The sequence below is a fragment of the Emys orbicularis genome, chromosome 9 (genome assembly GCF_028017835.1).
Source record: "Emys orbicularis isolate rEmyOrb1 chromosome 9, rEmyOrb1.hap1, whole genome shotgun sequence".
In the NCBI taxonomy this organism is placed as follows: domain Eukaryota; kingdom Metazoa; phylum Chordata; order Testudines; family Emydidae; genus Emys; species Emys orbicularis.
Window position 1 is genome coordinate 33,198,120 of NC_088691.1, and position 25,850 is coordinate 33,223,969.

The following is a 25,850-nucleotide window of genomic DNA, read 5'->3' on the forward strand; positions in this document are numbered from 1 at the left end:
TAAGCTCCTTTAGAACTCTTGGATGTACCATTTGGACCTTATGGTTTTTGGTGTTTTTTAATTACCCGTTTGCTCCAGCAACTCTTCTTCCAACACCTCAGTCTCAATCTTTACCATCATAAAAACAGCAGGTCCACGGTAGGAATCTCCCCAAGATTGTCAGCAATGAAGACTGATGCAAAGAAATAATTTCAGTTCACTGTGATGTCCTTATCTTCCTTAATTTTTTCCTATTAACCCCAATGATGCAGCAGATCCACCAATTCTTTTGCAGGCTTCCTGCATCTGATATACTTAAAAAAAATCTATTGTTTGTTTTTACACCTTGAGCAATTTGCTTGTAAAAGTCCATTTTGACTCAGGACCTGGTTTGGGATGAAATCCCCTATTGGAATAGGGTTTTGATTAAATGGAAGGTGGTTAAGATGGACCACATTTAGCGGTAACTTCAAACATACATAATAGGCAAATTACATCCTAGTATGCAGATGCACTTTCACTAACATCAACATACCTCAAATTATTTTTTTGTTAATTATGGGTAACACTTGCAAAATAAATCTGTTTTACAAGGCCACACTTCCAAATAGATGAACCACAACTTTAAAGTAATTAAAAAGACACAGGGAAATAAAAACGGTTGTTCAGCAGAGGATTGATTACCTAATCCAGAGCTCTGTTCCAATTCACAGAAATAAACAGTCTCATTCTTTTTATATAATCATTCTAAATTGCAAAGCCCTCAATAGACTCAACTTATTTGAATACCATTGTTAACATAATAATTTCTCCATATATATATATCTTCCCGTATTCTTTTCAAAAACAAACACCACTTTAATCTGGTCTCATTATTCTGAGGGGCTGACACCTGGAGCAAACTATTTTGTTTGTATTCACTTTTATCAGGCTACTCAGCAGGGGGAGGCCCAGGTGAATAATTAACTAATCAGCAGTACAGCATGGCATTCCAAAGCACAGAGGAGATCCTGAAACATGCCACTGTGCAATAAAGATAAATTCTTACATGAGCCACAGTGCCCACAACTTGCAAGATGGAGCTTTTAGAGATGGGGCAGTAACCAATTGCTGAATTCTAGGCTGGAACTCACATGCAGTGATGGAATGCACCTCTGTATTCACATCGTACACACTATTGTGACCATGTTTGTAAAAAATATGCCTTGTGAGGTATCATTTGAGAAACTAGTAACTCACTGGTCAATAATATCCTGGTGAAATGTGTGCAGAAACATTATATGTAAAGTTATTAATACCCCCTGAATGATGACGATAGCACATGTTCAAACCCATGTAGCCCTGATTAGGCAGAACTGGTCAAGCAGGTCTTAAACAAAGGAATTTGTGTTTACCTCAATTTACAGTGGCACAGGAGCCAGCAAACAGAGCTGTAAACAGGGGCGTTTGAGTGGGACTTCTGTTGGAGGAGAAGGATTTAGGTGGGAAGCCTATAACAGATACAGAGGCAGCACTGGTACTGACCCAAGCAGTGGAAGACACAATGAAGATGACTGGATGTGGAAGCTGCAGTATGTACATGATCCTGGAGGGGGTACCTGAAAAGAGTTTCGCCTGCATGAAGTGCCGCCTGATAGAGCTGAAGGAAGAAAAGATCCACGGATTGGAGATCCAGGTGGAAACTCTGGTTGAGTTTAGAAAGGGGGTCCAGCAGATGATGGAGCAAAGACATGAGGAGTCTGAAGGGAAAAGCTCAGACTTGCAGCTGGAAGCAGGACCAAAGAACTCTGAAGGGAGGCTGCTGGGTAAGGAAAGTGGACAGTGGAAGCATGTGACTAAAAGAACCAGGCAGAGGAAAAGATGGGCTACTGAAGGAGAAATAGAGCTCAAGAACAGGTTTGCGGAGTTGGAAAATGAAGAAGGGGCACAGCAGGTGGTCGCTGAAGGTGAGAGGGCAAGGAAGAAGAGAAGAGCAGCTAGTCCTATAGGAAGAGGGGAAGAGTCAACAGAGATAACACCAAATATGAGCCCCAGGAGCATATGGGATGGGTTGTGGAGGATTGCAAGGGAGAATAGGAATCGAGAGGACTTGCAGCCAGAGGGAACAGGGGATAGACCGGAGAATCGCACCATCACCAGGAAAAGGCAGGTCTATGTGATTGGGGACTCCTTACTGAGAAGAATAGACAGGCCTGTAACCAGAGCTGATCCAGGGAACAGAAGGGTGTGCTGTCTGCCGGGTGCTAAGATAAGGGATGTGGACCTGAGGCTGAAGAGGATCCTAATGGGAGCGGGAAAGAATCCACTGATTGCCCTGTGACGGGTTGGATCACAGAAACCCCCTTGGGAGCTGCGACCTAATGTGCAAAGACTACCCCTGCTTCTGTTTTCCCTGCCAGCTCAGGACTCCAGCATTCTGTCTTGCTGAGCCAGACACTCCCGTCTGCTCCAACACAGACCCAGGGTCTGAATCACTTGTCCCAAAGCTGCAAGTTTACCTGAAAACAGCTCACAGAAGTGTGCTTGTCTTTAGCACTCAGATGCCCAACTTCCAATGGGGTCTAAACCCAGATAAATCCGTTTTAGCCTGCATAAAGCTTATGCAGGGCAAACTCATAAATTGTTCGCCCTTTATAACACTGATAGAGAGATATGCACAGTTGTTTGCTCCCCCAGGTATTAATACATACTCTGAGTAAATTACTAAATAAAAAGTGATTTTATTAAATACAGACAGTAGGATTTAAGTGGCTCCAAGTAGTAACAGACAGAACAAAGTAAGTCACCAAGTGAAATAAAATCAAATGCGCAAATCTACATCTAATCAAACTAAATACAGATAAGTTCCTCACCAGTTCCAGAATGCTCCCTTTTACAGGCTAATCTCCTTTTAGCCTGGGTCCAGCAATCACTCACACCCCCTGTAGTTACTGTCGTTTGTTCCAGTTCCCTTCAAGTATCCTGGGGGGGTGGAGAGGCTCCTTCCTTAGCCAGCTCAAGACAAAATGGAGGGGTCTCCCATGGGTTTAAATAGACTCTCTCTTGTGGGTGGAGACCCCCCTCCTCCCTCCTATGCAAAGTCCAGCTCTAAGATGGAGTTCTGGAGTCACCTGGGCAAGTCACATGCCCCTGCATGACTCAGTCTTTACAGGCCGAAGCCATTGTCCACATGGTATCTTGCATGTCTCCAGGAAGACTTCTTATGTGGATTGGAGCATTCCAAGATGCATTGTTCCCCAAGTGTTTCCTGATCAGGTACTTAACCTGGCAAATTCCTTTCTAAAGAAGCTGACCAAATGCCTCACAAAGCTTACTTAGAAACCAAGCAAGCATACAGCCCATATTCTTAACCTCAAGTAGAAAATGATAGGTATGTACAAATAGGATGAATAGATATAGTAGACCATAACCTTTACGGAGATATGTTACATGGCACAGGCAGCACAAAACATATTCCAGTTATATCATATATATATTTATAAACACCCCCCCATAAAGCCTTATGGGGTACGCTGTCACATGTCCTTCATGCGGGAACAAATGATATGGCTAGATTCTCGCTGAAACGTATCAAGGGAGACTATGCCAGGCTGGGGAAGACGCTTAAGGAAATCGAGGCTCAAGTGATCTTCAGTGGGATTCTGCCTGTTCCTAGAGAAGGGCAACAAAGGTGTGACAAATTTATGATGATCAAGAGATGGCTCAAGCAGTGGTGCTATAAGGAGGGTTTTGGGATGTATGGCCACTGGGAAGCATTCATGGACAGAGGACTGTTCTCTTGGGATGGACTTCACCTGAGTAGGGAGGGAAATAGACTTCTAGGATGGAGGCTGGCACAACTGATTAAGAGAGCTTTAAACTAGGAATTGGGGGGAGATGGTTGGGAGATGTCCAGGTAATCTCCACATCGGATTTTAACATTGAGAGGGAAGAAAACGAAGTAAGAAAGGATACAGCCGTGGGTAGGAGAATGGACATAAGGAGGAAGGGTAGTGTAGATAGCAGTCTAATAAGTGATATTGGCAGTAGAATGTCTGGGCCTAATCGGGTAAAGAATGTGAGGGAAACCAAATAGCAAAAATTAAGATGTTTGTACACCAATGCGAGGAGCCTAGGTAACAAAATGGAGAAACTAGCATTACTGGTGCAGGAAGTGAAACCAGATATTATAGTAGGGATAACAGAAACATGGTGGAATAGTAGTCATGACTGGAGTACAGGTATTGAAGGGTATGTGCTATTTAGGAAAGACAGAAATAAAGGCAAAGGTGGTGGAGTAGCATTGTATATCAGTGATGAGTTAGATTGTAAAGAAATAAGAAGTGATGGAATGGATAAGACAGAGTCTGTCTGGGCAAAAATCACATTGGGGAAGAAAGCTACTAGAGCCTCCCCTGGGATAGTGCTTGGAGTGTGCTATAGATGGATAGAGACCTCTTTAGTGTTTTTAATGAAGTAAATACTAATGGGAATTGTGTGATCATGGGAGACTTTAACTTCCCAGATATAGACTGGAGGACAAGTGCTAGTAATAATAATAGGGCTCAGATTTTCCTGGATGTGATAGCTGATGGATTCCTTCACCAAGTAGTTGCTGAACCAGCAAGAGGGGATGCCATTTTAGATTTGGTTTTGGTGAGTAGTGAGGACCTCATAGTAGAAATGGTTGTAGAGGACAACCTTGGTTCGAGCTATCATGAGCTAATTCAGTTTAAACTAAATGGAAGGATAAACAAAAATATATCTGTGACTAGGGTTTTTGATTTCAAAAGGGCTAACTTAAAAAAATTAAGGAAATTAGTTAGGGAAGTGGATTGGACTGAAGAACTTGTGGATCTAAAGGCGGAGGAGGCCTGGAATTACTTCAAGTCAAAGTTGCAGAAACTATTAGAAGCCTGCATCCCAAGAAAGGGGAAAAAATTCATAGGCAGGAATTGTAGACCAAGCTGGATGAGCAAGCATCTCAAAAAGGTGATTAAGAAAAAGCAGAAAGCCTACAAGGAGTAGAAGATGGGAGTGATCAGCAAGGAAAGCTACCTTATTGAGGTCAGAACATGTAGGGATAAGGTGAGAAAGGCCAAAAGCCATGTAGAGTTGGACCTTGCAAAGGGAATTAAAACCAACAGTAAAAGGTTCTATAGCCATATAAATAAGAAGAAAACAAAGAAAGAAGAAGTGGGACCACTAAACACTGAGGCTGGAGTGGAGGTTAAGGATAATCTAGGCATGGCACAATATCTAAACAAATACTTTGCCTCAGTCTTTAATGAGGCTAATGAGGAGCTTAGGGATAATGGTAGGATGACAAATGGGAATGAGGATATGGAGGTAGATATTACCACATCCGAGGTAGAAGCCAAACTCAAACAGCTTAATGGGACTAAAATGGGGGGCCAAAATAATCTTCATCCAAGAATATTAAAGGAACTGACACATGAAATTGCAAGCCCATTAGCGAGAATTTTTAATGAATCTGTAAACTCAGGGGTTGTACTGTATGACTGGAGAATTGCTAACATAGTTCTTATTTTTAAGAAAGGGGAAAAAAAGTGATCCAGATAACTACAGGCCTGTTAGTTTGACATCTGTAGTATGCAAGGTCTTGGAAAAAAATTTGAAGGAGAAAGTTGTTAAGGACACTGAGGTCAATGGTAATTGGGACAAAATACAACATGGTTTTACAAAAGGTAGATCGTGCCAAATCAACCTGATTTTCTTTTTTGAGAAGGTAACAGATTTTTTATACAAAGGAAACACAGTGGATCTAATTTACCTCGACTTCAGTAAGGCGTTTGATACGGTTTCACATGGGGAATTAGCTAAATTGGAAAAGATGGGGATCAATATGAAAATTGAAAGGTGGATAAGGAACTGGTTAAATGGGAGACTACAACGGGTCGTACTGAAAGGTGAAATGTCAGGCTGGAGGGAGGTTACTAGTGGAGTTCCTCAGGGATTCGTTTTGGGATCAATCTTATTTAATCTTTTTATTACTGACCTTGGCACAAAAAGTGGGAATGTGCTAATAAAGTTTATGGATGACACAAAGCTGGGAGGTATTGCCAATACAGAGAAGGACCGGGATATCATACAGGAAGATCTGGATGATCTTGTAAGCTGGAGTAATATTAATAGGATGAAATTTAATAGTGAAAAGTGGAAGGTCATGCATTTAGAGATTAATAACAAGAATTTTTGTTATAAGCTGGGGATGCATCAGTTGGAAGTAACAGAGGAGGAGAAGGACCTTGGAGTATTGGTTGATCACAGGATGACTATGAGCCGCCAATGTGATATGGCCGTGAAAAAAGCTAATGCGGTCTTGGGATGCATCAGGCGAGGTATTTCCAGTAGAGATAAGGAGGTGATAGTACCGTTATACAAGGCACTGGTGAGACCTCATCTGGAATACTGTATGCAGTTCTGGTCTCCCATGTTTAAGAAGGATGAATTCAAACTGGAACAGGTGCAGAGAAGGGCTACTAAGTGATCCGAGGAATGGAAAACCTGTCTTATTAAAGGAGACTCAAAGAGCTTGGCTTGTTTAGCCTAACCAAAAGAAGACTGAGGGGAGATATGATTGCTCTCTATAAATATATCAGAGGAATAAATACCAGGGAGGGAGAGGAATTATTTAAGCTCAGTACCAATGTGGACACAAGAACAAATGGATATAAACTGGCCATCAGGAAGTTTAGACTTGAAATTAGATGAAGGTTTCTAACCATCAGAGGAGTGAAGTTCTGGAACAGCCTTCCAAGGGGAGCTGTGGGGGCAAAAGACATATGTGGCTTCAAGACTAAGCTTGATAAATTTATGGAGGGGATGGTATGATGGGATAGCCTAATTTTGGCAATTAATTGATTTTTGACTATTAGTGGTAAATATGCCCAATGGCCTGTGATGGGATGTTAGATGGGGTGGGATCTGAGTTACTACAGAGAATTCTTTCTTGGGTGTCTGGCTGGTGAGTCTTGCCCACATGCTCAGGGTTTAGCTGATCACCATATTTGGAATCGGGAAGAAATTTTCCTCCAGGGCAGATTGGCAGAGGCCCGGGGGGGGTTCACCTTCCTCTGCAGAGTGGGGAAGGGGTTACTTGCTGCAGGATTTTCTGCACCTTGAAGTCTTTAAACCATGATTTGAGGACTTCAATAGCTCAGACATAGGTTAGGGGTTTGATACAGGAGTGGGTGGGTGAGATTCTGTGGCCTGCGTTGTGCAGGAGGTCGGACTAGATGATCATAATGGTCCCTTCTGACCTTAAAGTCTATGATTCTATGATTCTAAGTTGTAAACAGTGTCCTCAGACAGCAAGCGAGGGGTGGGGGGAAGAGGGGGAAGAAGAGATAGGAGACAAAGGAAATCTACATTTCAGCAAACAGAGATGAGAAGAAACAGCATGGAATTTCTTTCACTACTAGACACTATGTTGCCTACTTTACTGTTTGAATACTTTGAGGGGTAACCTTCAAGAAAATGCATCTCAACAGGGGACTGGACTATAAAAGTGAGGGGCAAACATACCCCAAGTTCTCTCCCCATCTCCATCTCTCTCTTTCCCACCTAAGATGACAAAAGAAACAGCCTATGGACCTGGGGAGCAGATCCTAATCTAAAACTTGGTCAGCAATGTTACTGGAAAAAAACTTCACTTTGAACCAAGGCTAGTTTGTTAAGTTAAGAAAGCATTTTGTTTTTATTTATTCTGTAACCATTTCTGACTTTAATGCCTTCTATTTGTACTCACTTAAAACCTCTCTCTCTGTAGTTATATAATCTTTTTTTAATTCTTTCATCAAAACTCATCCAGTGTTGTAAACTGTGTGGGTAACTCCATTTGGGGTAGTAAATTGTTGCATACTGAATCTCTTACAGGGGCAAAGGACCCGATATATCTGGACTGTCCAGGAGAGGGATGAAGAGTGCAAATCACATGTTTTTTGGGGGGGAAATCCAGAACTGGGAGTGTGTTGGGGGTCATCCTGCAAGAGGTAACCAAGGCTGGTGGAATCCGAAGTGTGATTGGAGGGAGCGGGCAGGCTGCAACATTAACATAGACACACAAGGTATTACCTGAAGGCTGTTTATGAAGGGCCCAGATGGAAGCTACAGCAGCAAAGCATTATGAGACACCCAAGACACAGCCCTTCACTGGTGTGGATTGAACCCCAAAATGTTATACATGGGTCTTTTAAGTATAATCAGCCAATAGAAAGTATTATTCAATTATTCAACAGAAAATGCTTTGAAGCAGCAGAATACATGCACAGATGGAGAGGTAGGAAATAATTAATTTAAGGTCAGGTATTGCTTCACTACTTATATTGGTGTTAGCCTCTGCAAATTGCTTATCCTTGTCACACCAGCAAGAAGAGCTAGCCCTATACAAGGGGATGCAGACATAAGACCCTCTAAAATGTGCAAGTAGCCATGCTCTGTGATCCACTGAGCCTTGGGAGGTGTCTTGAAATGTTGTTTAGGGCCAGATTTTCAGCCAAACCTTAACCCATATCTCACTTTTGTGGGGGCAATTTTTAAGCATAAGCAATGAGGCATCGAACTACTAATATTTGTACCAGAAATTAATTATGAGCCCAGAAATGTTCATGCAATCATTATTTCTGTGCCTGCAAAAATGGAAGTTCATTTCTGAAACTCTCTCCCTTAGGGTCTGAAAGAAAATGACCAAAGAAAGAAAATTTCCAGGGAAGCATCATCTTATACCAGTGGCTCTGCATAAACAATGGATTCCTTCCATGCTAGGTGCTTCCATACTCTTCCTATAATCAAAACATCAGTGGTGTGTGACTAAAAAAGTAACTAAACTTACAAGATGTCTTGCTCAAATGCAATCAATTACACTTTGTCTAAAATGAACCCATAACATCCCCATGGAAGAAAAATGAGAAGAGATGTTGGTTTGTCCAATTTCTCTTTATTGATGAATGGACAGAGAACTGTGAATATACTAACTCCATTACTATTAAAGCCAAATTAAAACTAATGCACTTCTGTATATTGTACGAGTTACACTTTTCACCTCCGAAATTGGCTAAATTGAACTTACACACTTGAGAATCATGCGGGAGATGGAATAATGAGCCAGGAAATCTTCATCTTGGATGGTGCGGCCATTCCACTATCTGTAACATACACAGTATTTGGAAAATTTTGAGAACTTCGTGAATAGGACTTGGTACTTGCCTCACTAGTTGTCAATATCCAGGTGTTTTATTTTTTCATAGTATGAGAATAAATTATAGCAGTCAGAATTGCCCAAACTATGCTAGACTAATAGATAAATAATTTATTTGTAAATCATGGAATCAGTCTAGCATTCAGATTAAGGGGGAAATCTATTGGTTCCCACATGTCCGTAACAAAGATATTTAACTATTGGTCCTTCACAATGTCTTTAGATGTGATGCCTGTTTTTGTATCCCATAGGTTATTATTATTTACAGGCTGCAACCGAGATAGGTGCTCAGTGCTGTTACAAACACATAGTAAGAATCATTTTCTGCCTCAAAGGACTTACATCCCAATGTATCGAGACAGGTAGATGGAGGGAGGGGAAAGTAAGACACAGAAAGGCCAAGTGACTTGCCCAAGGTCACAGCAAGTTAGTGTCAGAGCCAGGAATAGAAAACAGGCCTCCCTAGTCCCTATTCAGTTTCCTAGATCACAGTTCAGACCTGTTGCAAATGAAATATTTTTCCTCAAATTCATAGTAATAGAAAATGGAACAGAAGTCAATGGAGCTCCAGTGATTTCCACCAGCTCAAGCTCTGACCCAAAATATTTTAAAATGGGGTGGGAGTATTGACTGACAATTATGAAAACATCAAAATGTGCATAGATTTCAAGTCATTTACTGCTTTTTCCCCCTTACATTGTACTCTGGAATATATTAGTGTAACAGTAAATAGGGTACTGTTAGAATTACAACATTATTGTACCATTAAATAGACAAATTTTTTAATAAATATGTTTCCTTTACATCACAGCTTTTTCGTTTTTTGTAGTCTGACTGGGTGAACTTTTAGGAACAGCTTGCTGCAATATCTGACTGATGACATTGACAGGGTATGTTATTAGCTAGTTTTGCTAGAAAGGCAAGCAAAGAAATCCATTAACTTTCTTCTAAAGTGCCATAGCTGTGATAAAAACAAGGTATTAGGTATTTAGTCTCCTAAATTAGGATAGTATATTACAAAGCTTCTAAAAGTCAGCACATTCTTCACACATTCTTCACCCCACAGTCCTTGTTTTATATTGTATTCTCTTTTCTTTAGTAGCATATGTTTGTAGGTACCTTGCAGTGGTTCCGAAGCATTGCTGTCTTGTTAGACATACTTTCAACTGTAGGAAAAGTGCAGCTCAAAAGCTGGTTTCATCTTTAAATGTTCACTTGGTTTAACCACTGAAATGTGCATGGAAGAAGATTTGTTTTTCTTTATAAGTCAGATAATGATTGATGGCTTAGATCTGAGATTTTGGACAAAATTCATCCCTCCTGTAATGCCACTGGCATCAGTGTACATAAAGGATTAATTTGACCCTTTCAGCATGATAAACAGTGAGAGAAGTAGTCATCAGTCAGTCTCCTACATACACTGACTTCTAACAGTAAGTTCATTTAGACATGTTGAAAGCTTTATATAGCCTATGGATAGTTCTAAAAGAAAAGTTAGTGAAGATTCTTAAAGGGGCCAGAATATCCTTCTCAACATCCTATTTTTGACTGAGTTTCAAAGATTAGATTTTTGGCTGGGATTTTCAAAGTGGCCTAAGGGAATTAGGTGCCCAACTGCTATTGAAAGTCAGTGGTGGGTACCGTAGGCCCTTTGACTGAGCCCTGTTAAATTTCTTTGTTGGATTCCCTTCATACTTTAAAGGCCAGATCCAACGCTAATGGAAGTCAATAGAAAGACTCCCATTCAGTTCAACGAGTTTTAGATTGGCCATTAAAATATTATTCCAATGAGTCTCTTAAATCTCTGGGAAGTTCCTACTCCATTTAGTTTGGCAAAGGATGTCTGCATATGGAGTGGCATTTTATTTGACTGATTTCAACAGAGAGGATCTGTGAGCAGAAAGGGAAATAAGTTGCCATTAGTTAGTGGTTTCTGGTGAGTAAATATGTTATATCCAGGTTAAGCTAGGGTTTCAATTTGTGAAAGAGAAACTAAGCCTTGATCTACACCTAAACATTAGATCGGCCTACCTACATTGCTCAGGGCTGTGAAAAATTCTGCACCCTGTGTGACACAGTTAGGTTGACTAACCCTCACTTTAGATGCAACGTGATGGAAGAACTTTTCTGTAAACCTAGTTACCATCTCTCTGAGAGGTGGATTAACTAAATTAATGGGAAAATGCCTTCCGTCATGTAGGAAGCATCTACACTACAGCGCTATGAGACCAACCATAAAAAAAAAATCAAAATTAGTTTGAGGATAATTTTGAAACATAAAATGGGGTTAATTTGATGAATAAATTGTTTGCCCGGCATCTTCACCTATAGATGAAAAGTGCATGGATGATTATGTGGACATCTGCATTTCAGAGGGGTATTTGATGACTCGAGAACACACATGCATGATACAGGGTACCATAAGCCACCAATCTGAAATCCAAGATGAGCAGTGACTCTAATAGGACTTTGAGTGTACAAGCTATTTTAGTAAAAGGTAAGCATGAAGCAACCTAAATATAGTGCAGACATGACTTCCAACTCCCTTTTTGTAAATGCTTCCCCAGGCCAATAACCATCCTTTCTACATTATTCAGGTTGCATTATACTCACAGTACTTTCATCCAAATTCCTATCATAGTCAGGCACTGGGAAGGTAAAAATCATTATTTATATTGCTATGTAGCGGTCCATGGTACTTTACAGGAAAAATGAAACTGTAGTGTAGGCAATAGGACTGCAGAATCTGGTTGTCATGTCAAGGAAACAGAGCACAAAATATTACTGTTAATGAATTAAGAAACAGAAATATTGGCTCTCTCAACACTACCTCCTTAATTAATGTTCCATTACCAGAAGTGGAAAATACATTACAATAATCTTTGAATGTTGCATGTATTCTGATACTCATGGCTCTAACTTCCCAAAAGGAAACCTTTGTGTTTGTAATAATGAAGTACCAGATTGAGAGAGTGGTAATCCTAGAACCCAAATCAAAGTGTGTAGGCTCACTGGATCATTTGTGAGAAGATATAGGTACACAGATCTTATTTACCTCTAATTAGAATATGACAGCATGCCAGGGATCAGGGCCTGAAGCATAGTCTCCTGGCAACCCAACAAGCACAGCTGGCCTTCGGTAGGCTACCGGATGATTGCACCACCTGATTGGTCAGGAAGGGCAGCTGGCTGGTTTTTAAACCCAGCAGCAGCTCTCTGGCTGCACAGTGTGTTTATGTCTGCACCTGTGATCCTCCCTGTGTCTGCTGCTCCTCACCGTGATCCTGTCCTGCTCCTAGTTCCATTACTGCCATGTTCACCTGCTTTGCTCCTACTCAGTCCATGCCACCTCCCCTCACTCCTGGTCCCGGCTTCCTCCCCCTACCCTGGTTCCTGGCTCTTGGCTCTGACCCTGAACATGTCTACTAGTTCTCAATCCGGGCTCTGACTCCTGACTTGCTCTGACTTGGCTATTAGCTCCTGGTTCGGACCCCGGACATGGTTATTGGTTCCTGAGTCTTCCCACTAGGTTTGACTCTTCCTCTGCTCATGGTCCAATCTCTAACAGAGTGATTAAATACTAGCATATTTCTTGTAAGTGGTCCTTAAGATGTGTGCTAGTATTTTGAGCTTGTATTGCAGGGGAAGTTCACTAATGTAATCAACTCAGCTACTGAGGATACAACCAGGGAAATTCATATTAACTATTTATAAAACAAGAACTTTCTTGTGACTCTGATCTTTATTTTATTCTGATATCTGTTAGCAACATTATGCCGATTTACTGCAAATATTTTTAATACACCACTCTCCTAGTTACAATAATAGAGTTACTTGACCCAATGCACATTACCCTCCATTCCCAACCTTCAGGTGCAGTAGAGCATACTTCTTATAGCCCTGTTAGAGAGTAACCAAAAGACTCCCACTATAAAATACAAATAAAATACAGTGACTTCATATTTTTCAGAGTAGCTGTTTGAACTGGCAGGATAACATGCTGACAACCTGCACTTATACTACTTTGTACAGTGATTCTCATCAGATCTTACACATAGGCTCTTACACAGATGTGATGTGGAAGAGTACAAATGCACATTTCTGCACCCCACACAAGGTCTGTCAAGGTTGCAGTTCTTGAACTCAGAGGAACACAGGGTGTGCTCCCTGGGTGTGACCCCAGAAGCCCCATGGTACCTCAGGAGGGGAGTGGGAAAGAGGCAGAGTTGACAATCCACTCAACATCAGCCTCCAAAGTGGGACTGCTGGACTGGAAGAAGCAGGCTTGGTTATTCTTTATAATGCCACTATATATCAAATGTGCGTAAGTGATTTAGGAGCCTAAGTCCCATTTTCAAAAAGTGACTTGGGGCAGATTTTTAAAAGTGTTTAGATGCAGATAGGAATTTGTGGAATTTTTAAAAATAGCTAAACAGGTTAGGTGGCTAACTTCCATTGAAATCATGCAAAATTATTTTATAAAGGTAAAAACTGCCACCCAGAAAATACAGGGTATATGTACACATTTTTAATAGACTTCCACTCAATACTACATATCTACCTCACAGCGATGTTGTGAGGCTTAATTAATATTTGCCAAGCACTTGACAATCCTTAGATGAAAGGCATTATATAAGTGGAAAGTATTATTAAAAACACTACAAAACTGATATACAGACTCAGGTTGCCTTTTACAGTGGTCTTTAGGCACCATTTAATTAAAATCATGACTGGAGCTGAATAAGATGATCATGTTACTATCTGGACACTCATAGCTATTAAGGATCTTCCACAGCTTTGTGAAATTACTGGTGATCTCAAGAAAACTGAAAGGCTTCAGGTTTACATAGCTCCACTTATGTGGATCAGTGAACAAATGATTCAATACATGATACATTGGGCTCAGTCATTCATTATGACATATGATCTGTGCTCTGCTCCTAAGCAAATGGTGTAAGAAAGCATACAGCAGTGGGCAAGAGTGAGTGGCATGGAAAGAGAATAGATTGAAGCTGACCTACTATAGGAGCTGTAACATGGATTTGGAGTGTGGCTCATTGCCAGATACAACATACAGCAATTTTCATAGTGTGTGGATTAAAAAATGGCGGCAAAGGATAGTTCCTCAGAAAAAAATCTGTTGATTTATAATTCAGATTGCTGTAGTAATATACTCTCTTACCTCAAAAGAGACAAAAATAATACTGAAATTAAACACAAAAGCAAGCATTAAAAAGAATGGAAATGAGTAGTTGTGGCAAAAATATAAGAGCTGGTCAAAAATTTTCAACTGAAAAATGTTGCTGCTGAAAAATAAGGTTTTGCTGAAAATAAAATTCTGCTTTTTGAAAAAGGAATTGTTTGGTTTCAAATTGAATTTTGTTTGTTCCCCCCCCCTTTCTTTTCCCCCCTCCACATTATCTCCCCCCTTTTTTTCCCCCACTGGAAAATGTTTTTCACCTTTTAAACAAAACAAAACAAATTATTCAAAATGCAAGAAATATTGTTTAGTTTCTTTTTTTAAAAAGATCAAACAGTTTTGTAAGAAAAAAAAATGTTGAGTTTATACCGTTCACACAATGGGTCAATGAAAATGCTGACACAAAAATTCATCTTGACCAGTCCAATAACAGCCTTAACAAGACACACTGACAAACTCTTCCAATATATACATAACTAATATGTTTTGCATATATGTAATTCACTAGGTAAAGTAGATAATTATTTGGGATTATAAAGTAAATGGATCAGTTTGGATTACACCTTTGAGTCTCTAAATTTGAGAGAAATTTGGAACAAATGAATGGGAATCTTGTAGTCTTAGGGTATGTCTACACTGCAATTAAAAACTCATGACTGGTCCATCCCAGCTGACTATGGCTTGGGCTAAGGGACTGTTTAATTGCAGTGTAGTGTTCAGGCTTGGGCAGGCATGTGAGCTGTAGGAATCTACGAGGTGGGAGAGTCCAGAGTCCGGGCTGCAGCCCTGGCCTGAACATCTACATTGCAATTAAACAGGCCTGTAGCCTGAACCCCGTGAGCCCAAGCCAGTTGGCACAGGCCAGCCATAGGTGTCTAATTGCAGTGTAGACATACCCTTAGTGCACAATGTGACAATATGAAACCTGATCTTCATAGTGTGAAATCATTCTGTTACACTGGTTCAAGACTGTGGGCCAGATCCTCAGCTGATTTCAATGGAGCTAAGTTAATTTACATCATCTGATGAGCCAGCCCAGTATTGTACAGAGAAAATTATAAAAGAATGTACTTAAAGGAAGAGGGCAACAGTGAGTTGGGATGGTAACTGGAATCTGACACTTGCTTGAATCACTTCTGGAGATTAAAACTGATCCAACACTACAAGCAGATAAAGGTTATTGTAATCGAAGGCACTGACCCAAGTTGAGCAGTGTTTACTCACATCTCCCTAAGGGGAGCTCCAGGAAGCATTGTGTGTCAGAGTCACCGTTCACTTCTCAGAGCTTTTGAGCAGTGTAGAAGTCACATCACATTATAAGTGTGTGCTGTGTACACTTGCCTCCTTAGCTGGCCAGTTCTCCCCTCCCATATAGCATTTTTGTGCATCCTAGGGGATGTTAGCAGGTGAAAGTCCTTGTGCTTGATGGAAGAGAGAAAGCAATTTTAGGGACTGCTCCTTTTACCTTCCCCATCTCTCTCTACAACAATTATATGGGGCCATTCACAATCTGGTACACTGTATCCTGACTCTAAAAAGTTCCTGGTATTAGGGAAAACTCTAAAACTAGGGTCTGATCCAAATCCCATTAAAGTCAATGAAAGTCTAGGCACTTAATTGCAGAATCTTATTAAGTATGACTGACTTTTCCTATTTTTATAGTACAGTATATTATGTAATTTTTATGCTCATCAGCAAGATTTCATGTGTAGTGATTTCAATTTCCATAGAAGTTACCTTCTCCATTATTGCAAAGAAGTAAAAATACAATAAAAAACACTATTCCTAAATATCTTACTAATTTTATTAGCCCCAACACCACCATACATTGCTATTCTTTACCTGAGTTATCTGCAATTCAAATTTAACTGACAGCACATCCAGTACTCAGTAGTAATTTAAAAATCCAACACTGTGTGTATATATACATTATACTGTTTCCTGCTATTGATCTATTGTGCAATATATGCCACATGCTGGTTGTTTGACATTGGGTGTTTTAGGAGAGGGAACCGTTAAAGAGAGAAAATGAATAGTGCAATTAAAAACAATATTTTATTCTTCTCACTGCACTCCCTTTTATTTCATCTCATTATCCTGCTTTTGTGTTTTTCTTCCAATCCCAGTGCACTGAATGCTGATGAGATTATGCCTGGGTCATCTTCAACCAACCCGGTAATTTAAGAGATCTGAATTCACCAACTCTTTTTACTTGAAATAAGTGTATATTGTGACTGTTTTAAAGTGTTATTTGAGCACCTTAAAGAATATTCATTTTTTAAAATAGACTATTGTGGAATAGGGGGATCACGGTAGAGGACACATACAATCATGGGGGGGTTGTTGTTAAAAAGGTTTAACTCTCTCTCTTGGAATGTCTTGCCTCTGACTTTTTAATTTATTGCCAAGAGAGGAGGGATAAGAATGTTAGCCATGCTTCCATGGTAACAACCAGCAATGCAACAACGGCATCTGCATAGCAGTCATTTTAGCTATGTGTTTAATGAAGTCTATGCGGCAGAAGTACAGGAAACAGCCCAGAAAGGAGTTCTCTTATAACACAGTTTATGACATATAATCTGCTGTAATTCTTCCTGTAGTCCATGGATAATTCAGTATTAGTTATGCTATTTTAGTTCCAGTAGCACCTCTGTGCTGCCGAAATTCTCCAAATAAGGGGCCAGATTGTAACCTACCTTAGATACCTTTATTATGGGTAGCAGTGAGAGACAGAGACCCGACTGTTATATCCCCTCCTACACATGTGAGTGGAACATTGAGCTTGCCCCATTGCATTAGTTAATGCAGCTGTGCTGGGGAAGTAATTTGTGCCAGACATAGGGCTGGCACAGATTATTTGCTTTCCACCCCACCCCCCCAATGCAAATACAAAGAACCAAACGGGAACTGGGAACAGATCCCTGCCTGCTCTTGGGACAGTACAACTATGCTCTGATTCTCAAACAGGGTTTGTGGCAAAGCCATAATTTAGCCCCAAGACAAGTGGTCTAGGTGCCAGGAAGAGAGTGTAACTCAGGGGATGGGTTTTTGCCCTAAGTATCAGGCTCTGAACACCCAGACTGAGATACCCAGATGCAGCTAAGCAGTGCACAGAAAACTCATGATGGCATGTGTTTGAGCTTCCCTGAATCCCAGTTACCACAAGTTGCCTTGTGATTATTGGTAATTGGTGTAATTTAGGGAAGTATTAAAGTCACCTTTATGCCCCTCGCCACCCAAATCCTGGGCTGGGCATGCATCAGGTTGGCGTCATGGTATCAACTAGAGCAACCTATGGCTTCCAATAACCCCAAGCTGATAAGAACATAACAGCAATTCTGGGTCAGACCAATATCCCAGTATCCTGTCTTCTGACAGTGGCCAGTGCCCCAGAGGGAATGAAATGAACAGAACAGGTAATCATCAAGTGATCCATTCCCTGTCGCCCATTCCCAGCTTCTGGCAAACAGAGGCTAAGGACACCATCCCGGCTAATAGCCATTGTTGGACCTATCCTCCATGAACTTATCTAGTTCTTTTTTGAATCCTGTTATAGTCCTGGCCTTCACAACATCCTCTGGCAAAAAGAGTTCCAGATTGACTGTGTTGTGTGAAGAAATACTTCCTTTTGTTTGCTTTAAACCTTCTGCCTATTAATTTCATTTGGTGACCCCCTAGTTTTTGTGTTATGAGGAGTAAATAACACTTTCTTATTTACTTTCTCCACACCACTCATGATTTTATAGACCTCTATCATATCCCCCACAAGTGATCTCTTTTCCAAGCTGAAAAGTCCCAGTCTTATTAATCTCTCCAGCATATGGAACCTGTTCTATACCCCTAATCATTTTTGTTGCCCTTTCCTGTACCTTTTCCAATTCCAATATATCTTTCTTGAGATCAGATCTGCACGCAGTATTCAAGATGTGGGCATACCACGGATTTATGTAGAGGCAATATGATATTTTCTGTCTTATCGTCTATCCCTTTCTTAATGATTTCCAACATTCTATTAGCTTTTTGGACTGCCGCTGCACATTGAAAACATCCACTCAGAGAACTATCCACAGTGACTCCAAGGTCTCTTTCTTGAGTGGTAACAGCTAATTTAGACCCCATCATTTTATATGTATAGTTGGGATGATGTTTTCCCATGTGCATTACTTTGCATTTATCAACATCCACTGAATTTCATCTGCCAATTTGTTGCCCAGGCACCCAGTTTTGTAAGGTCCTTTGTAATATATCACATCACAGCAGCCTGGGATTGTCAGGATGCAGCGAAATCCCATTAACATCCTTGGACCACAGTGGGTCTTGGCTGATTACACTGTACTTAAGGCTGCTTTGCACCTGTATCATGGTATGAATTACACATGGTCCCAGATTCCCTGGAATTTAGCTCCTAGCAGGGTTGCAGCCCAATGTAGAGAATTGCTAATTTCAGTGTTGGTGCCTTTAAGACATACAAATCCTGACCACTCCCCTCAATCCCAGTAATATTCTGGGGGCTGAGTCTCCCTCATGGAGGCCCTTCCAGGCTGCCACATGGCCATTTTCACCTGGAGGATATTCAGTTGACTACTCTTTCCCACTCAAATCCCAAGGCATCTTTACTGGATAGAAAGAAGCCTGACCTTTTCTTTTCTGCCAATAGGTGAATAGGAACCAGGTGCAAGGAAAAACTACCTCTCATTTGGCTACTACTCTGAATTCAGGGGCCTAGACACCCTTTAACCTTTAGTGAATTGACAAGGAAAGCTGGTAATGCTCTATTTTCCAGCTCTTGTTGCCTTGGGGATGTGGTGGTAGTGTCAGGCTGCTGCTTGTGGCTCCCTCAGTGCAACATACCCAGCTGATTTCCAAGCCATGCCAATGGAACCTGATGGTGTCATCTTCCCAGATTACTGTGCTTAATTAAAATCAAACATTACTTGACACTGCAACTAAATATCCCAAGACACATACATTGAGGGCCAGACCCTCAGCTCCTTTACAACATTCATGCAGTGCGAATAATTTAATCATTGAAATTCAGTGTGCTATAATTCCTTTTCTTACTTCATGGTGCTGTTTAGTACATTAAAAAGTTGCACCAAAGTTATTTGTTAATAAAATATAACAAGTTACAATGCAGACCAGGATGAACCAATTACAAATAGATATAAACATTAATGCACTGATCTAGTCATGTGCGTACTCATTTATAAACATCTTCAAAATACCCATAAGTTTAAACAAATTATACGTATTGGGGTAAACTTAGAGGTATTTTGGAGAGATGTTTGTATGTAAGTGCACGGGGCATTAAGGCAGTAAATTAGGACACTTTGTAGCTACGCTTTTCCTTTTCACATGTAAGCAGAACTCATAATGGCTGTAGAAATGTGGAAATGTAATGTATTGTGCCGTTGTGCGAACAGTAAAAGAGTTTTTCAGCCAAACATTCTCCTTCAGTAAGAGGTGCATTTAATGGAACTATATCAAAGCAGTATTTTTTTAATCCTTGAAATACATTTACATGAAATACATTTTTCATTAATTTTGTTTCAGCAATATACTGCTATCAATGACTTTTGTTTTCCACTCCTGTGAAGATACCACTTTTTTGTGATTAACTTTCACGAGCTCTACAAGCTTTTTTTAAAAATATATAGTACCCTTATTTGAAAGGCTTATAAATTTCACTGGTGAGGAGCCCCTATAGGACAAGCCAGAACTTGTTATTGTTATGTCACTTCTCCTTATATTGTCAATGGTGAAAGTCTGATATACTTCCTGTGATTCTGATCTACAGCAGCTTCTAAATCAGATGCATGAAAGACAGAGTCAAGGTGTGCCAAGATTCCTGTGAATTCAGTGAACAAAGACTTCCTCTGATTCTTGGATAATACTGTTTATGACCCATTACTACTACATATCAAGTATCAGAGGGGTAGCCGTGTTAGTCTGAATCTGTAAAAAGCAGTGGCCAGTGGAGTTCTGTTGGTTTCTTTTTTGGGCCTGTCTTGTAGCAGGAGGCTTCTGGGTACACGTCTGGCTCTGTTGATTTGTTTCTTTATTTCCTTGTGTGGGTATCGTAGTTTTGAGAATGCTTGGTGAAGATCTTGTAGGCGTTGGTCTCTGTCTGAGGGGTTGGAGCAGATGCGATTGCACCTCAGTGCTTGGCTGTAGACGATGGATCGTGTGGTGTGTCCGGGGTGGAAGCTGGAGGCATGAAGGTAGGCGTAGCAGTTGGTGGGTTTTCGGTATAGGGTGGTGTTAACGTGGCCATCGCTTATTTGTACTGTGGTGTCTAGGAAGTGGACCTCCCGTGTAGATTGGTCCAGGCTGAGGTTGATGGTGGGGTGGAAGCTGTTGAAATCATGGTGGAATTCTTCCAGGGTCTCCTTCCCATGGGTCCAGATGATGAAGATGTCATCAATGTAGCGTAGATAGAGAAGGGGCGTGAGTGGACGAGAGCTGAGGAAGCGTTGTTCCAGGTCAGCCATAAAAATGTTGGCATATTGTGGGGCCATGCGGGTGCCCATAGCGGTGCCACTGGTCTGGAGGTATATATTGTCACCAATTTTGAAATAATTGTGCGTGAGGATAAAGTCACAGAGCTCAGCAATAAGTTGTGCTGTGTCATCATCAGGGATACTGTTCCTGACAGCTTGTATTCCATCTGTGGAATACAAGAACAGAACTCCACTGGCCATCACCTACAGTCCTCAGCTTAAACCTCTCCAACGCATCATCAGTGATCTACAACCCATCCTGGACAATGATCCCTCACTTTCACAGACCTTGGGAGGCAGGCCAGTCCTCGCCCACAGACAACCCGCCAACCTTAAGCATATTCTCACCAGCAACCACGCACCGCACCATAACAACTCTAACTCAGGAACCAACCCATGCAACAAACCTCGATGCCAACTCTGCCCACATATCTACACCAGCAACACCATCACAGGACCTAACCAGATCAGCTACAACATCACCGGCTCATTCACCTGCATGTCCACCAATGTTATATATGCCATCATGTGCCAGCAATGCCCCTCTGCTATGTACATTGGCCAAACTGGACAGTCACTACGCAAGAGGATAAATGGACACAAGTCAGATATCAGGAATGGCAATATACAAAAACCTGTAGGAGAACACTTCAACCTCCCTGGCCACACAATAGCAGATGTAAAGGTAGCCATCTTACAGCAAAAAAACTTCAGGACCAGACTCCAAAGAGAAACTGCTGAGCTCCAGTTCATTTGCAAATTTGACACCATCAGATCAGGATTAAACAAAGACTGTGAATGGCTATCCAACTACAGAAGCAGTTTCTCCTCCCTTGGTGTTCACACCTCAACTGCTAGCAGAGCACCTCACCCTCCCTGACTGAACTAACCTCGTTATCTCCATACTGATTTATACCTGCCTCTGGAGATTTCCATTACTTGCATCTGAAGAAGTGAGGTTCTTACCCACGAAAGCTTATGCTCCCAATACTTCTGTTAGTCTTAAAGGTGCCACAGGACCCTCTGTTGCTTACTACATATCAAACACTATCTGATCTTATAAAAGATATATTACAAATGGTGAAATCCTGGAGCCCTTACTCATCTGGGTCAGCCCAATGGTCCACCTAGCCCAGTATCTTGTATTCAGACATTGGCCAGTGCCAATGAGGAAATGACAAGAACAGGCCAATTTTGAGTAATCCATCCCCAATCATCCAGTCCCAGCTTCTGGCAGTTGGAGGTTTAGAAACACATAGAATATGGGGTTGAATCCCTGACCATCTGGACTAATAGCCACTGATGGATCTATCCTACAAGAACTTATCTAATTCTTGTTTGAACCCAGTTAGGCTTTTGGCCTTCACAGCCACCATGGCAACCAGATTGTGCATTGTGTGAAGATGTACTTTCTTTTGTTTGTTTTAAACCCGCTGACTATTAATTTAATCAGATGATAGTTCTTGTGTTATGTGAAGGGATAACTAACACTTCCCTATTTGCTTTCTTCACACCAGTCATGTTTTTACAGATCTTTATCACATTCCTTCCTTAGTCATCTCTTTTCTAAGCTTGAACAGCCCCAGTCTTTTCAATCTCTCCTCATACACAAGTTGTTCCATATCCAGAGTCATTTTTGTTGCCCTTCTTTGTACCTTTTCTAATTCTAATGTATCTTTTTTTGAAATGGGGCAACCAGAACTGCATTCAGTATTCAAGGTATGGGCATACCATGAATGTACATACAGACATTAGGACATTGTTTTATCATCATCTATCCCTTTTATAATGGTTCCTAATATTGTTAGCTTTTTTGACTGCTGCTGCACATTGACCAGATGTTTTCAGAAGACTCCATGATGACAAGATCTTTCTTGAGCGGTAACAGCTAATTTAGACCCCATCATTTTGTATGTATAGTTGGGATTATGTTTTCCGATGTGCATTACTTTGCACTTATCAATACTGACTTTCATCAGCCATTTTGTTGCCTAGTCATCCAGTTTAGTGAGCTCGCCTTGTAATTCTTTGAAATCAATTTTGGAATTAACTACCTTGAACAATTTTGTATCACCTGCAAATTTTGGTTATTTCAGTTTCCAGAGCACTTCTTTAATAAAAAAAAAAAGACTGGGGATAATATCATCCAGTGTTCTGGCCAAAACACTGTAGTTTCCATTGGCCCTGTTTTGTTTTGTTCTTTTCTTCAGTTCCTGCCTTAAACTCTTTGGCTGCATTTCAGTGGTGGGTGAAATGATCCTGATACAGTGTATAGCACATAGAGAACTAAAGAATTAATTCACGGCAAAGATTTTACTCCACAAATTTAATCTCTTTTTCCTTGTGGGGTGTCCACAAGCTGATTATGTTTTCCTCCAATTTACTGAGTATTTGAATTTACTTTACAAATTATTTTCTGAGGTATCTTCCTCTTCCCCACTTTGGACTGATTGCAAATAGTTATTTGTGAGAATTCAATCCTCACTATTTCAAATTTGAGCTATGCTGACTAGTTGTGATTGGTCACATAATTCACATGGTATGGTTCCTCTTCCCTGACTAGATAATCAATCTTTTTAGGACCTGATCCAACACCATTAAAGTCAATGGGAGTTTTGCCATTGACTTCAGTTGGTAGATCAGGCCTAACATCAGGTCTTAAAGAAACCATCGTGTCTTTGAATTACTTGGGAAGAGGTGGTAGCTAATCAGGATTAGGGATTTTTGGAACCTTTTAAATCCTTCCTATTTTGGGTTGCAGTGGCCTTGCCTGAGACAGCATTCCTAGAAAAAGAGCCTAAATTCATTTTTCCCATTCCATTTTGTCACAGGGTCCACTCACCATGAGCAGGCACCTCCCCCTGGCCGCTCTCGGGATTAGCGCCTTCCAGTCATAGGCCCCTTTCTGTGGCTTACTGCATGCCCAACTACCGCTCTCCCCCTCATTCTCAGTCTCTGCAACTCCAAGTGCTCCTTCTTCATGACATGGCCCTGGGGCCAGGTCACTATACATGTTTCCCTCTTCCAGGGTATCAAAGTATTTCCTTACCAGCCATCTTCCCATTCACTGCCCCTATGGTGCTACTTCCCCAGTGGCTGCAAAGGGAACCCAGGCATCTCCTCTACTCCATGTTCCAGCTCAGCGACCTTCTAGACAGCAGCCAAGGTCTCTTCCTGCCTAGACCTTATTGTCTTTTCCCTATGTCTTTCCTTACCTCCTGGCTCTCCCCACTTCTCTGGGTTTGTCAGCCTCATTACTCCCTCCTCCCAGTGAGTAACTGTAGGCTCCCTGGCTCTATAGCCCCAAAACACACCTCCCTTCTCCCAGGAAGTAATTGCCTCTATAGCCTCAAACTCTCGCAGGGAGTTAACTACAGAACACTTCCCTAAGGCCTCCTCTCTTAGCTTCCTGCCTTTATGAACCCCACCCAGCTCCTTCCTCCTCAGCTGGGCTCCCTCATTCAGTCAGAGCATTCCTTAAGCTACCTGATTCCCCACAGCTATGGCCTGTATGGTTAATTGACCCCCTTGGAGCCTACATTAACCCTTTCAGGGCAAGTGTGGGGTGAACACTCCAACACACAGCTACACAAAATAATTGTGTGCGCCAGTATCACCCTTCTCAGATAGGATCAGATAAGATCCTTGTGTGGCTCACTTAATTTTCTCTGTGCCAGGCCCATATGATGTGTCCATTAGTGTTCCATCTTCTCTAAAAGACTCATGAGTGCTCAAATGTGCAAGCTTCACATTTGAATGCTCACCAATAGCTAGTCACATGAAATGTATATATAATGGATACAAGCTAAAGCTACAGTGAAATTGTTCATAAATTTAAAGGAATACCCATGAAAAAAATTGTTTAGATTCAACATCATTTTGTAAGGTGCTTTGAGTCCATTCAGGATGAGATGCATTACATACATCTGTTATTTATTAACATCTTGATATCCTGTATTAATTTGTACTTTATATCTCTAGGTGTTCCTATGGCACTCAGTAATGTGGTACATGAGCATGTCACACATATTAATGAATCCCTGTTGACAACCCACCTGGGTTAGTTAGTATGGCTGTCCCCATTTTACAGATGGGAACTGAGGCACAATCAGATTACAGGCCTAGCCATTACACAGATGTGCAAGGATCCTTACCCCCTGTTTAAGGGCCGGGCAGAGTTTTAGAGAATCACAGGGACTGCAGACTGCTCCCTCTGTACTACCCCAGGGGAACATGACATACCAAAGGAGGTGTGGGGAAGATAAGGAGCCATAGCCTGGAGAGCAGGCAAGCTGCATGGAGGGAGAAGAAAGCTGCAGCCCACACAGGGAAGTAGCATCCAGTGCCACACACGCACACGGCCAGATTTTCAAGAGCTAATCTTTCATCTAATTGCCTTAATAACTGGCCAGTACTTAATGGAAGCTATCAATATCTGGCCCCAATTGTAAGTGCTTCAGCCCTTCAGAAAAGTGCCTTGGCCCAAGTCATACAGGGAGTCTGTGGCATGGCTGAGAACAGACCCTAGGTCTCCTGTCTAACATCTTTACCATAAGACCATGCTTTTCCTAAATATTAGCTTCCTATAAATAGAGTCTAAATTATTATTTGACAGCTGCAGTTAGGAGGAGGAGATGCAAGAAAAGGGAAGAAAGAAAAGACAATAGGAAAAAAACGCAGCACCCCGGGAGTTGGCAAAATGTTGTACTATTTCCCTATGAGTGTTCTCCTAGTGCAACAATGATCACAAATAAGGACAAAATATTTAGCAATTTACATGTTCTCTGGCAAACTGGCTGGCAGCAATCTTGGACTGCATGACTGCCTAGTGATTTATGGGTCTGACATGTCTGGTGTGCATTCCAAGGATGCACTGCTGCCTCCCTTTGAGTTAACTGCAATCAAGAATATAATGGCTTAAGGAACCCTCACCAACAGGCACCATATCAGTACAGGGACAGGATCAGGCAAA